Genomic DNA, 14,162 nt, shown 5'->3' with positions numbered 1-14,162 from the left:
TAGTTAAAAATCTTTTGCAAAATGAGCATCTTACTAGAAAGACTGCTCCTTGGACAAAACCCAGCTAGAATAGTTTCCATCATGCTCTACCCTTCATACCTGTATACCCAAAGCCTGAATAACCCTCTGATTCTTGTTCCTGTATTGTAGGTATTTTTTATTTTGTGACTATTCCATCACTCTTCCCAAGCACTCATTTTTTCCACTAGCCCATTTCCATGATCTGTGATGCTCAAATTACCTGTTTTCTGATAAGTCCACTATCAGTGCAGATACTGTTCATTCACAGGTTCCTTTTCTCTCCAGTTACTGCAGATTTGCACACATGCTCTACAATGTACCAGCATACCACAAACCTAGATATGCTACTTGTCTGTACTGTTGCAATCAAACAAATATTTTGGTTATTTAGGTGTTTTTCATAACTGTCCTTGGGGTACTTACAGAGTATGTTACCATGGAAGAGTAACTGGTCTGTGGACAGATATCGGAGCAGAAGCAGCTGGAGCACTCACAGTTTCACACATTTCTCATTCACCAACCAGAGATTCTGGTGCACAGCAGTTACAGTGATGAAAAAGGATCACATCGCTATCCAAACATACAAAGTCCAGTTACATTACCAGAAATCTGTATGTGGAACTGAGCACTCAGAATAGGACAGAAGGAGGACAGAAAAGCCTGAATCCAAATGAAATTTGTACTGTTTGTCACTAAAAATTTGATGAGGTAGATTGCTGTAGCTGCAATGACGCCAACCAGTGAAATATCTAACAGCACTGTAGTGAAAGTTTATACTGTGATGAGCACTGCAGTTTATTCAAAAGTGGGCAGAGTTGGCTGAAGTAGTAGTTAGCATTCAGATGATGAGAATTTGAAGCACCTTGAAGACTTTTACAGTGTACATGTGCTCATGCTTTCCTGAAACGAAACAAAACAACAACAACAACAACAACAAAACAATTACAGAGGTTACTAGTACTTCGTAGCTGTGAATTAATTAGGCAAATCTAGGAGAAAACAATTCTGGGGTTATGGGATTATTTCCTTCTTTTAACAAAGAAGGATCTGTTTCAGCAGAGAGTGTCACCAGAAGTCTTTTCCATCCTACCCATGGGACCAGACCTCTAGCATGAACTATCCCTTGAACTATACCATGATTTTTTCCCCAGAGGGAACTAGTTAGTTCAAGAGATCCAGTGTCCTAAATAACATATATGCAAAATAGACAACCAGGAAACTGGGCCTGGGAATGACTCCAGAGCTAATTGATTTAGCAGAATAGGGGTACACCTAAAGAAACGTCTGTGCCTTCTTTGTATCCTCTGTGCTTTTTTTTTTTTTTCCAATTAAACTATGCCCTGACAATCCACAATCAGGCAAAGGAAGGTTTAGTGAAACAGTTGGTGATTGAAGGATGGTAGTAGCCTGAGCACTTGGCAAACTGAGAGCAAGGTAGTGCTGCTTACAACGCTATTTGTATGTCAGTGCCATCTGTACTTCTGTGACCTGCTGTGCCCAGCAAAATATCTGGGTCAGAATTTTCACCAGAAGTGGGAAAAAAAATTAAAACAAAACAACACAAAAAAAGTCACTTCTAGTTTAGACACATAGTGCAGACAACCAGAAAATGTACCTGTCATTTCTGGGACAGCAAGCTCCTGACTGACTGTCCACTGCCAAAATAACTTAAGTGGTATAAGAGGGTATTTATTATGGTGTTACTGCCATATTTTTAACATTCTGATAAAAACAAAATAATTCCTGTCACTATATCCTCTGCTATTATTGTGCTTAAAAGGTGGCATACTTGCAAGTAATATCATTTTTGGCATTCAAAACATAAAACTGCTATGGTCATTTAACATTCCAGGCCCTACTTGCAAGAATGTGTAAGGGTGAATTCATATACTACAAAATCCTATTCAAATCCTTTCTAAATTTCTCTGCAGTTTAAGCTAATATTCTTTGATATGTTTCACTCAATAGTATCATACATCAAAACCTCACTAATCTGCATTCCACTTACTTGTGCATTGTACGAGTTGCTCAAAACTCCCTTCAGCTTCTTCCACTCGCCTTTAAAGACTGAATATAGAAAATTGCAAGTTATTGTCATATAAAAAGACTTCATTTTTTACCAGCTATGTTCCAGTATGAACGTACTTACTTCTAGAATCCCCAGCAAAGATTGAGATGTGAATGACGATGATGAAGAATGGCAGGCTATGCTCACCTCTGTGTTTCCCAGTATGATCCTTTATTACAGCAGGTGTCCTCTTGATTGTAAACTTCTTGGGGCAGCAACCAGTTTTAGCATCATAGCATGCATCAGATGTTTTGGTAGCACTTACTAAAGAATAACAAATCACAGATAATTATAGTCAAACTACAACTGTTAAAATGAATTAATGAAACATTTGTAGATTAACTACCCTCTGGTTTTCATTATTTATTCACTTTGACACTAATTTGCAAAATTCTTTAATTCACCATAGCTCTCCCTATCATTAATGCAAATTAACAAGGATCTACTGTAATGTAGATATTATTATCTTCCCTTGCATAAATGCACACAGGCCTTTAATTAAAACATGGTGTATTTTTAAAATCAGATTACCAGGTATAATGGAAACAGAAAACATGAACAAAGTATTCAGCTGTTTAGATAATAGGTAGGAGTATAGAGAATGACAGAGGTCATTCCTTTCATGTTCAATAAAAATTAGTGAAATGAAAGGGAGAAATTTTAGTGAGGAGGTAGGAGTAAATGCAGATTTTCAGTAGCACTGCATTCACACACACATCCACTGAGGATCATTAACAGACCACCAACCCACCTGTGGACAGATTATACAGTTTTATATTATACACCCTAAGGTAAGTTGTGGAAGTGAGTAAAAAGAAATCTAAATAAGCAATGCTTTATAATTTTTAACATAGAAAATATCACTTTTTTTTCTCCCTGTCTATCTAGCTCCTCTTTTTTTATACATAAATGTTTACTCATTAATGATAAAAATTATAGTGTAGTTACAGAATAACAGCACTTAAAAATATGAAGTTCTATAAGACAAAATTACACATTCATAGTAGAAATGTAAGAAATTTTAAGTGGACAAAATAAGTAGTTCTCCTTTTTCTCCTTTCACTCTTACATTCAATAGTTTTAATTTTTCCCATTTTCACAGTTGTACTTGTTACACTACTATTTCCATCAAGATTAACTAAAGAGAAGAACTGCAACACATCTGTCCTTTAAGAAATTAAGAGCAGGTCTCTTCTGCTGTTATGTTAGCTCTCCTTCAAGTTCATGCTTAAGCCCAAATCTCCCAGTTGGACTCCACTACTTGGCTAACACTCTTGTTCAACTGCAGAAGAAAGCATCCTGATCCTCAATCAGATTCACTGTCATGGCACAGCAGCAAAGCTAGCTCATGTTCAGTTCCCAACCCTATACACTCTCTGTATGCAATAAACAGTTGACTGGTGCGACATGACTTGCCCATATACCTCAGACTTGGCCAGCCTCTGGTAGCTGTATCTTGCTGCTGTTACTTTTTCATCCAGAAGCATCTGGATTTCTTTATTTATTTTTTGCACTGCTTCTGAAAAATAGGAACACATTCACCTTGCTGAAGGTGTCTGCTGTCTCTTGTTTCTCTGATCCTTATTCTCACATTTCTCTTCCATAGCTGTGTGGCAGCATGGTCAGCCCCCGAAATAGGAGGAATGGCAGGGTGCTGTAGCAAGAGAAGGAAGACTATATAGGCAACAAAAAATGCTTCTCAGAGGGAAATGGTAAATGCTTATGAAAGAGGACGGAAGGGGAGGAATAAAAGGGAAAAAACTGTCATTGTAAAGATAAATGCTATTTTTAGGATCAATAAAAAGTCTGCAAGATAAACCTGATCCCAGAAAACGAGAGAGATCCCACACCACAGAGCACACGGCATAAAAATGTAGAGGAGGCAGGAGGCTAGGCTGACAAAAAGTCAAGGAACCACTGGTTGAGTGAAAAGGAGGACAGAAAAGAATAATTGTCTCTGAAAGAAGAAGGAAAAGGAGGAGCTGAGGGAGGAAGCTGCAGTGGGTAGTGGTGTTTGTAGTCATGGAAGTACAGCCTATAGAGTTGGGATTTATGCATATGATGCATCTTGCTGCAAGTGTATATATAATTGTGGAGAATAGTCAGACTTATAAGCATCACTAGTAAGCACCGGCCTTGGGCAAAGGAGAATTGAGCAGCTTGTTCTCATTTATCACTTACACAAACTCTGTGGATGGAGGTCTGTAAGCTTCATATGAGAGGTTGCTGAAGGAAGGAGTCTTGTGTTAGTGGGATGGCCCTGTATTGGTGGCAGAACAGAATCTTGAGGGTCATCATGCCCAAGTGAAACCTTTTGCTTCATTATGTGTAAAGTAATTATTAAAGTTCACCCCCTGAATATGATAATGAGTACATTATCATATGAACTTAAAGAAGTACATGCTAAACATGTATGACTATAGTACTCAACTCTTCACCCAAATCATGCTAAACATCACCCCAGGGAGGGAACAGACAAGGTTAGGATATAAAAGAGTATTAAGTGTCAGTGTAAGAAGGGAAGAAGAAGGAAAAAAAAAAAAAAAAAAAAGAACGAAGGAAGAAAAAAAAAAAAGAAGATGAAATTGGAGTGAGGAAAAAGAAGAGCTGGGCAAGAGGTTGGGGGAGGGGGAAAAGATTTGTCCCTTTCTCCCCCACCAAGACAGGGAGGCATACCTTCTTGGTAAGCTCTGCACCTTCACCTTTTCGTGAGGAATACCTGGGATAGGACTATTATCATATATCACTTACTATTGCAGTAACTGTGTTTATCAACGGCAATTCCAAATCTGTTACATCTGTCACCTTATTAAATAAATTCAACTTTTTGAAACTGTCTCAGTGAAACACTGAACTCTGTAACACAACAGTAATCAGGTAAACCCTTTCATCACAGGAATTGGAACTGCACTATATATGTACTTACAAAGTTGTTCAGCAGGTGTAGGATATAGTGATAGCTATATACCTTCACAGCCATAGATCCTTTCAGGTAAGCATGGTAATACAAAATTAGTTTATAGCTGTGAATATCCAGGGAAAGCATAACAAGTGAATCTTCTTTTGCTCCTAATGCCATCTAATTAGGGACACTGGATACGTGTGATATGTGATGTCATATAACATTGATGATGATGGTTCAGACATAGGCTGTAGCTCAGGGTTAAGCCTGACTGTTAGAAAGACCTGACAACGTGGCAATCAAAGCTGTGTATCTACCTGATGAGCTGGTGTTTGGCTCAGAAAGCTGAGGTCAGTTCAGACATCCATTGTCAATACAACCTAACTAAGACAACATTGTGATTTCAGAACTCTGAATGGCTGATTACTCTAGCAGCAACCTTTGATTGTGAATTTTACCTTTAGTATGGGAAATTAGGAAGTTGAATTTTAATGAAGAAGTGGAGCTGCCTTATGTAATAAAATATTTTTGGCAGGTAATGATCTGACTTGAGGTAAAGCCTGCAAAAATAAGTTGTATAAAAACTACTTTCTATCTCCTGGAGGAGAAGAAATAATAATAATAATAATGACGATGAAGATAATGATAATGATAATGATAATGATAATAATAATAATAACAACAACAACAACAAAAGAGAATAAGAGGAAGAGGAAGAGGAAGAGGAAGAGGAAGAGGAAGAGGAAGAGGAAGAGGAAGAGGAAGAGGAAGAGGAAGAGGAAGAGGAAGAGGAAGAGGAAGAGGAATCAGTGCTAGAGTGGAAGAGACACCTAACCTGCAGCTCATAAATACAAAGAAGTAAAAGAGTATTTTTGCTTGTTAGTGGTGTGTATACCCTGTAGGGCTTCTCACCTGACATCAGTGAGCAGCCTGGTATTGGAATAAGTGAAGCTGCAGTAAATAATTTGCAACCACAGAGTATCAGGTTCACAATGTGTTAAATGTACTAGATTGGGAGTGAATGTGGTATTAGATTTGAATTCCAAATGAGTGCAGCATCATTTTTTTTCTTTCTTATCTGTCAGTTGGAAATTTGGACACATTGCATATGAAAAAGAATAATGTTACACTTATTTTGAGCAGTTGACAGACATGGCTAGAACTCTGATATGACTAATACCTCAATAATAGGGCTTCAGTAAGTTAGTCCCAAAAGATTCCCAACCTAGAAAGAGTGCCAAGATCCTGCTAATAGTTTAGTGACTTTTATTAGATAACAAATTCATTTTTTAGCTTTGTTTTACCAAAGAGCTTTTATAATGTATTAAAAGAAGGAGTTCTCTCATAGAGAAGTAAATTCAGAGGAACTGGTTGCAAATGCTTATGAATCTCATTTCTGACCAGAAATAGTCCAGGTACCTTCATTTTCACATTCATTTCCTTACCAAGACTTCGAGCCTTTTTCCTTGAGATAAATATTCAGAGCTATGTATTGTTTCTTCTTCTTTCCTTTTCTAGAATATCTGTGATTGCAGACGTGCTGCTACACACCTAGGAGGAAAAAGCAAAAGATTAAATTCAAATGCCCAGAAACTCAGCAGCAAAGTAGGGCTAAAACAAACATCAGAAAGTCATCGTTCTTGTGCTTCTTTTCGTATCTGAAACTGGAACTTTCAGGTCCCTTCCCTTGCCCTCACTGCACTTAAGGACAAAGGGTATCTTAATACTGACAGAAATTCAAAACTTGGAGAAAGGGCTTGGCTATGGATGCTTCTTTTCTGCATCAGCTAGCAAATAGAGAACAGCCTTCCGTATGCAATGGTATCATTCCAGGAATTATCCTGATCCAGAGAACACAGTTCCAGGAATAATTAATTATTGGAAACATTATTTATTGCTTGTTTCACAGCAGTTTTATGGATGGGCCTGTGGGCTGAGCAGATAAGCAATTTTGCTGTCGATCCAGAGCTGAGAGTTCACGTCTTGCTCTGACATTGTGCCAAAAACCACCAGCAGGCACCTGAGCTGTGAAGGACTATCTAGTTGTTCACACTGCAAACTCAGAGGCAGTAGCACAGGTGCTGACCATTTTTTCTGTATCTTTCCTCTGCAGCTTGTATCTGGGCTCAGAAGTATATATTACCAAGAGGCTCTGGCTGAAATAAGAACCCTGTAGAACTATGCATGCATGTTATTAGGAATAGTCCCTGTTCAAGAAATCTTTTGTGTAATTAGAGAAAATCAAGAGAAGGGGGAACTATTTCATAGGACTTGTGAGAAACTGAACAAAAATACCTTGGGGGGAAAAAAAAAAGTGTTGAAGTGAAGACAAGTAATCTCATGTCAACAGAGAGTAGCAGATTTAAGCAGCACTTTAAACTTGGTGGAGCAGCAGACAGTGAGTCCCCACAGGGATGAGGAGGGGGTGGGATGTGGTCACAAGGACAGTGCCCTTCAGTATAACAGCTTTTATGGATGGGGAGGGATGAGTAATATGATCCAGCAGTAAAGGTGGAATATAATGAGATTTAGGCTGAAAGAGAGATTAAGCTACGTGTTAGTAAAAATTAAATGATATATTTGGAAATGTTAAGGAATAAGCTAGATAATAAATGGGGGAATGTTAAAAATGACAAATCCTAAATTGTAGTCTGGAATACAGGGAAGAAAAAGAGGAAGTGAAGACTGGGAGTTGTCTTTGGCTATATTTAGATCAAACTTCCATAGCTAGAAAAAGCAGAAATCTGCCTTTACCACTTTACGCATAATACTGAAATATATTGATTTTCCTTTAAAATTATTTTCATTCAGAATATAATTGTTATAAATGATAGTTTTGTTAAAAAGTAGATTAATCTACTTAATAATTATGAACTTACCTATTCATCTTCTTATTTTAAGAGGATTTAATATGCTTTCTATGTCTAACTGAGCAATAGTTTTGTTTGAAGGCTATCTCCAAAGAATGCTAGTGGCTGCTGTTCATCATCTGCTGGTGAACTGATCATGTGTATATCAAGTTCAAAGTGAGTTATGCTAGTTATGCTTAAGTTGTGTTAAACTGACAAAAGTGCTCAGATATGACAAAGTGGTGATTTTAAGCTTAAAAGAGAGAAAGAGAGAGAGAGAGAGAGAGAGAGAGAAAGAGAGAGAGAGAGAGAGAGAGAGAAAGAAAAAAAGAAAGAAAGAAAGAACGAAAGAAAAAGAACGAAAGAACGAAAGAACGAAAGAACGAAAGAACGAAAAAGAAAGAACGAAAGAACGAAAGAACGAAAGAACGAAAGAACGAAAGAACGAAAGAACGAAAGAACGAAAGAACGAAAGAACGAAAGAACGAAAGAACGAAAGAACGAAAGAAAGAAAGAAAGAAAGAAAGAAAGAAAGAAAGAAAGAAAGAAAGAAAGAAAGAAAAAAGTAGCTTATTAACATTTGGATTGCAGTTTGAAATATTCCACCTCTTTTTTTTATCCTGAGCTTCACTTAAGCCTTGTATTTGAGCTGATAAATGAATGCTAGCATACATTCCCCCAATAGTGCTTTTAACAGGGACTCTCTTTGAAATTCAAACATTCCAGTAAATTGTTCAAACACTGTCTTAAAAGGTTAAACACAGCTTTGAAATCCTTCTTGTGTTAGGAAACGTTGTCATAAGCTTTCAGCATAATTGTAAAGAGGCCAAAGCCTTGAAACTAGAAATGTGTTATAATAGCCAATTTCATTGCTATAGTCATGGTAATCATTACGGATCTAAATATCCACCACTGTGTTCATGGAGATTTTCAATTACTGCATGCATTTTTTTTTCAAGTCTTGTAAGCCATCTCATTTTCAAAGTTCCAGAAATATTATTCATTACAGAACAAACAAACGAACAGTAGACTTCATCAACAGATCCTTTCCGTCTAGTCACTGAGTAGCAGCAGTAGCAGCAATCTCTCCCTATCAAATGCCTTTTTTTAATGCTTAATAAAATCCAATGAGTATGCACTAAATATTTAATACATATTGACTATCTGAGAAAATCTTTGTTCTAACCTTACTCCTGTTAATAGCTGCAAGGATAGATCTTATTTAAACTTACAGTGTGACTGTAATAGGGTGTGTATTTATAGCAGCTCCCCCATTGTTTTCTCAAAACACTGCTCAGGCTGTACACATTACCTATTTCTTCTAAAAATGCCAATAGCCCAAAACTCTTCCCTGTCTTCTTTACTGCCAGTAAAGCAGTTCATCCAGTGATCATGAACACTCCACAGAGCCACTAGCAATAACACAGAGCTCTGCTTCATTGCTCCATTAAATATTTGTTAGACTGATATTCAGTTCTCAAATACACACTTCCATGCTTCATTCCTTCTCTTCTGACATCTGCTACTGAATTCTTTTCAGAACTGTAGTGCTCCAAAGGGAGATATGCTGCTGTGGATTTAACAGAAATCTGGGAAGCAGGAGCTCCCCACATCTAATTTTGACTTTAATTTCTATTTCCTTTATGTTAATCTGTGAGTATCTCGGTTTACCACAATTTAACTGGTTAATAGCTGTGGCCTTGAAACTGTGTTAATACTGTAAAAGGGAGCCGTCCTTAAAAGCAATGCAGAAAGAGCTAAAGGCATCTCCTGCAGTGAGACTACCACTCACCAGGTCACAAGGGCACTACTTGAAATATTCAATCTGCTCTAAAAATGGTAAGTAACACCTACAGTACATTGCTATTAGAGTAAGAACACACCATAATAAATGTTAAAACAAATACTCATTTGCTAATTTATTAGGATTATGGGACCATTTAGTTTTCACTCATGAGAGTGCTAATAATCCTATTGACTTGGAAAATTATAGTTAAATGGAAGATATATTTAGAAATAATGTATGTAATTTCCGCATTGTGTATTTCAAATCCACAGAGAAGAACTACTAAATGAGGCAGTGAACACCAGCAATGGGATATTGTATGATTAGACAGCTCAGAGATTACCTCAAATGGACATGATATACTGAGTTCCTCACTTGCAAGATTAAACAAAAGGTACAAGAAGGGGAGTGTATCTATTGCAAGACAATCAGTTCACAGGTGAGACAGAGAACACCACAGCAATAAGAATGGCCAAAACATCAGAGGAGAGTGAAAAGCACTGTATGAGATACCTCTACTCTCTGGAATAGGTTTATTGTCACTAGCTTCATAGAAAAACTATCAAGTGGAAAAAAATATGTTATGCAGGGTAGCAATCTAGCTCATTGCTCATGTTCAGCAGCATGGTTTGTATGAATTAAAAATCACTGAGCTGCTTTGTGACTGAGAAATAGCATTCTTCATGGTCTAATAAATGGACACATAATTAAAATGCAGTCTGCCATGCTTTGCATCAATCTAAAGGAATTCTGACAAAAAATAAAAATATCTATGACAACAAAAATAAAAATGTGCTTTTGTGAGTTAATGTCTTTCAAATATGAATGTTTTACAAATCAGTGGAACTCAGGAAAGGTAGTAAAATGTATTAGTTTTGGCTTTTGTCCTCCATATTCATTGAAGTTGTCCAGTTTATTTGTCATCATTTTTGTTCAAGGAAAAGATAAAATTAAAAAAAAAAAAGTAAAGAAAAAAAATAAAAGGAAGGAAAGGTATGCTGACTGTTTGCATATCAGCTTCTCTAAGACTTCAAGTTTCACTCTCTAAACAACCAAATTCAACAGTGGGTCCTTCTCTTCAGATCCAGTGTAGGCTTCTTGTATCCATCTGCATTTAAAACCATAAATATGTATATATGTGTATGTATATATAAAACAAGAAAGGACCTTTGCAACAATATGCCCAGTGAATTACTCAGTACTTTGTTTTTCTTTCCATTTAGAATAGGATTGCTATTGAAGAAGAATTTTCAAAAACAGGCCCAAACCCTTCTTGTTATGAAGTCATAGAATCACAGAATGGTTTGTGTTGCAAGGAACATTACAGATCATCTAATTCCAACTCTCCTGACATGGGCAGGAACACATCCCACTAGACCAGGTTTCCCAAAGCCCCATTCAACCTGGTCTTGAACACTTCCAGGGATGGGGCAGCTACAGCTTCTCTAGGCAACCTGTTCCAGTTCCTCACCACCCTCTGAGTAAAGAATTTCTTCCTAATATCTAATATAAACCTACCCTCTTTTACTTTAAAACCATTACTCCTTGACGTATCACTACACTCCCTGAGAGAGTCCCTCTCCTACTTCCCTATAGGCCCCCTTTAGGTACTGGAGGGGTGGAATATCTCCCCGGAGCCTTCTCTTCTCCAGGTTGAACAACCCCAACCCCAACCCCAACTGGGATTGCCCCAGCCCAGGTGTAGGACCTTTCACTTGGGCCATATGTAGACCTCCTTTGGCTATTCATTCTGTGTGTGGGGGACTGTCTTTTTTTGTTTGTTTGCTTGTTTGTTTTCCTATTGTGATGTATAAGGAATGTTTGTTCATTATTTCTCATGGCTATATTAAGAAGGAAACGAAAGGAGTCACCCAGACGGTGGTAAGAACCTTGAGACATCCTGCCTGTTGATGTTCCGGACATAAGATTGAGAGAACCTTGCCTTGTGTAAATAATACAATTGCCAAACCGATAACCCACTGCCCTATCTTAAAACAAACTAACATGACCAATTAAGGAGGGGAAAACACCACATACCAAGCAGAGGAAGACTACTGCCTTCATCCGAGCGACCACCAGAGGGACCGGAGACGACCCCCTAGCAACAGTCGACGCAGCAGCAGTGCCAGGAAGGGGGGGGCTACGTAACCCCAGAAGAACTCGATGATAAAAGGGGACTGCGAAAGGGGGGTGTGGGGGCGCGCCTTTTGGAGGAGCATGGACTCCCCGGCCCCCCAGCGCTGTTTTGCTTGTTGATCGCTTACTCAATAAACTAATTCTTTCTGGCTAAAAGAGTAATTTATAACACTATGATGTATAAAAATGGTGTATTTTATCCTTTGCAATGTTCATATCATTTTGGATTGTACAAGGTGATAGGGAGAAAAGGACTGCTATCACTTATTACTACCTGGCTGATTTAGTGGTCTGAATTGTCAAAATCTCCAGCTAGCAATTTATTATCAGTCCTTTCTCTTTAGTTTATGTGTCTTCCATATGTGGAAAGGACTAAATACAACTTTTATTAAGCTGCAGAAGAAACTAAATCCAATCTTTAAGATCTGCCTGGGTAACCATAGCTCTCCTCTTCCCACTGAATCTTATAATGTACCTGATACATTTTTCCTTAACACAATAAAACATAACATGATGTAGCTTATCCTGTAATTGTGTACATTAGTCATTATAAACTGTCCCTATCTGTAGCTACATATAAAACAACTCCCCTTGAATATCACCATGATTAGCATTAAAACATTTAAAGTTCAAGTATACAAGTACTGAAACAGTGTAGCTTTCTCTCAATATTTTAATTAATAGCAAATAAGAAATAATTCTTGATTTGTCTAAGTGAAGTATATGAAAACAATCTTAAAACTTGTCAAAGTTTTAATCAGGAAAGGTGATGAAACACTGCAGTGAAAATAAGAGACTTAGGGATGAAAGAACTGGTTAGTTACATTGAACTGTTAAGAGTGTGGGTTTTTCTGGTGACAGATGGCTATTTTACAGAATACCGCATCTGCCAAATTCAAGTATAAAATTACCATGCACAGTATCCTTGTAAAGGAGATGAGAGGCTGAATGATTGCTGTTTAGCTCCAATTTCACACCGGTGTAATTCCATATGGGAGTTATGGGATACAAGATGGGTAGAGCAACTATGAATGGAAAGCTATGGCTAGTTTAAAGAAAAGTAGAAAAACATGTCTGAATGCAATAAGAAGGTAGAGCCAGTTTAAAATCAAATACAGACATGAGGGATAAAAGAAATCAGTGAAATGGTATTAAAAAAAATGTAGTCTTTTTAGTCTGACACCAGTAATCTACTTTTAAGTGTTTAAGATAACATTTTTTGTTATGTTCATAAATTTGATTTAAGTAATGAAGCTTTAAAAATATGAAGCTCCCTGCTGACTTGATCTGCTATCAAATCTCTACAAGAAAGCAAAGTGACACAGGTTGGCAAATCAGTGTTGTGAAAATTAAAATTCTCTATGCAGATCAACAACAGTCCTCCCTCTACCAGTTGTAGATTTACATTCATTTAAAACATTTTCAGATTTTAGTCTAACCACCATCAATGTCAGCTTAGAACATCAGTCTTATAATATTTGGTCCAACTGCAAAAGAGATGTTTACAATAAATATCACCTTCTTTGTTTCAGCTGTTTCTGTTACCACTTCTTTTGCTGCTACATTCCAATATTAACATGCTATATTTTAATAAGTCCATTAAAACTGAAAAGTTAGTATTCCTTGCTGATCTTTCCAGTGCTAGACTGTAAATCCAGATTCTTAATTTGCTTCGATATGCAAAAATGGAAAACATCAGTGCTATTTCCTAAATAACTTATGACTAATGTTCAGTGCACTTTGGTAGTCAACTAGATAAGAGAATTTAGTGCTAACATCAATATTCTATCAATTACATATGACTGAAGTAAAAAGATAAACTCAGTTTGAGACTTCACAGCAAATTCAGTGTAATTCAATAAAATCTGTAAAAGCAAATATATTTTACTAGAAGTTATATACCCAGCTGGACAAAGCATTCCCAATTGTTTAAACATGAAATACAGACTTCTGGAAATATTTTATTCAAACAAGCTACTTTCAATGTAGTTTTCACTAGGAAAAGTTTCTTACATCCAAGTTCAAAAACTACTATATATAATAAAGCAATAAACCAATTCCTGAAGCTAAACACGTAGTGCTAAATGTTTAAGAAAAGTGACTTCACAACCAGAGTATGTTTCTGGTTTCCTTCCCTCCTTCCTTCCTTCCCTCCTTCCTTCCCTCCTTCCTTCCCTCCTTCCTTCCTCCCTCCCTCCCTCCCTCCCTCCCTCCTTCCTTCCTTCCTTCCTTCCTTCCTTCCTTCCTTCCTTCCTTCCTTCCTTCCTTCCTTCCTTCCTTCCTTCCTTTCCTTTCCTTTCTTTCCTTTCTTTCCCTCCCTCTGTCTTTCTTTCCTTCTTTTTTTTTCTTTTCTTTCTTTTCTTCTTACTCTCTCTCTCTCTTACATATACACTTCTATGT

General features: G+C 37.2%; 1 long non-coding RNA gene across 1 annotated transcript; it reads right to left on the bottom strand.

Annotated features, from left to right (window-relative positions):
* Positions 1 to 450: 450 nt before the first annotated feature.
* LOC106042011 (uncharacterized) lies at positions 451 to 11,760 on the bottom strand. Its single transcript, XR_001210873.3, has 6 exons — positions 10,630 to 11,760; positions 6,437 to 6,542; positions 3,514 to 3,743; positions 2,237 to 2,353; positions 2,030 to 2,088; positions 451 to 921 (listed from the first exon to the last, which is right to left on the bottom strand). It is a non-coding gene; the product is annotated as an uncharacterized lncRNA (long non-coding RNA).
* Between the last annotated feature and the right edge of the window lie 2,402 nt (positions 11,761 to 14,162).

The sequence above is a fragment of the Anser cygnoides genome, chromosome 1 (assembly GCF_040182565.1).
Source record: "Anser cygnoides isolate HZ-2024a breed goose chromosome 1, Taihu_goose_T2T_genome, whole genome shotgun sequence".
Classification (NCBI taxonomy): domain Eukaryota; kingdom Metazoa; phylum Chordata; class Aves; order Anseriformes; family Anatidae; genus Anser; species Anser cygnoides.
This window is presented reverse-complemented; position numbering and strand designations above follow the sequence as displayed.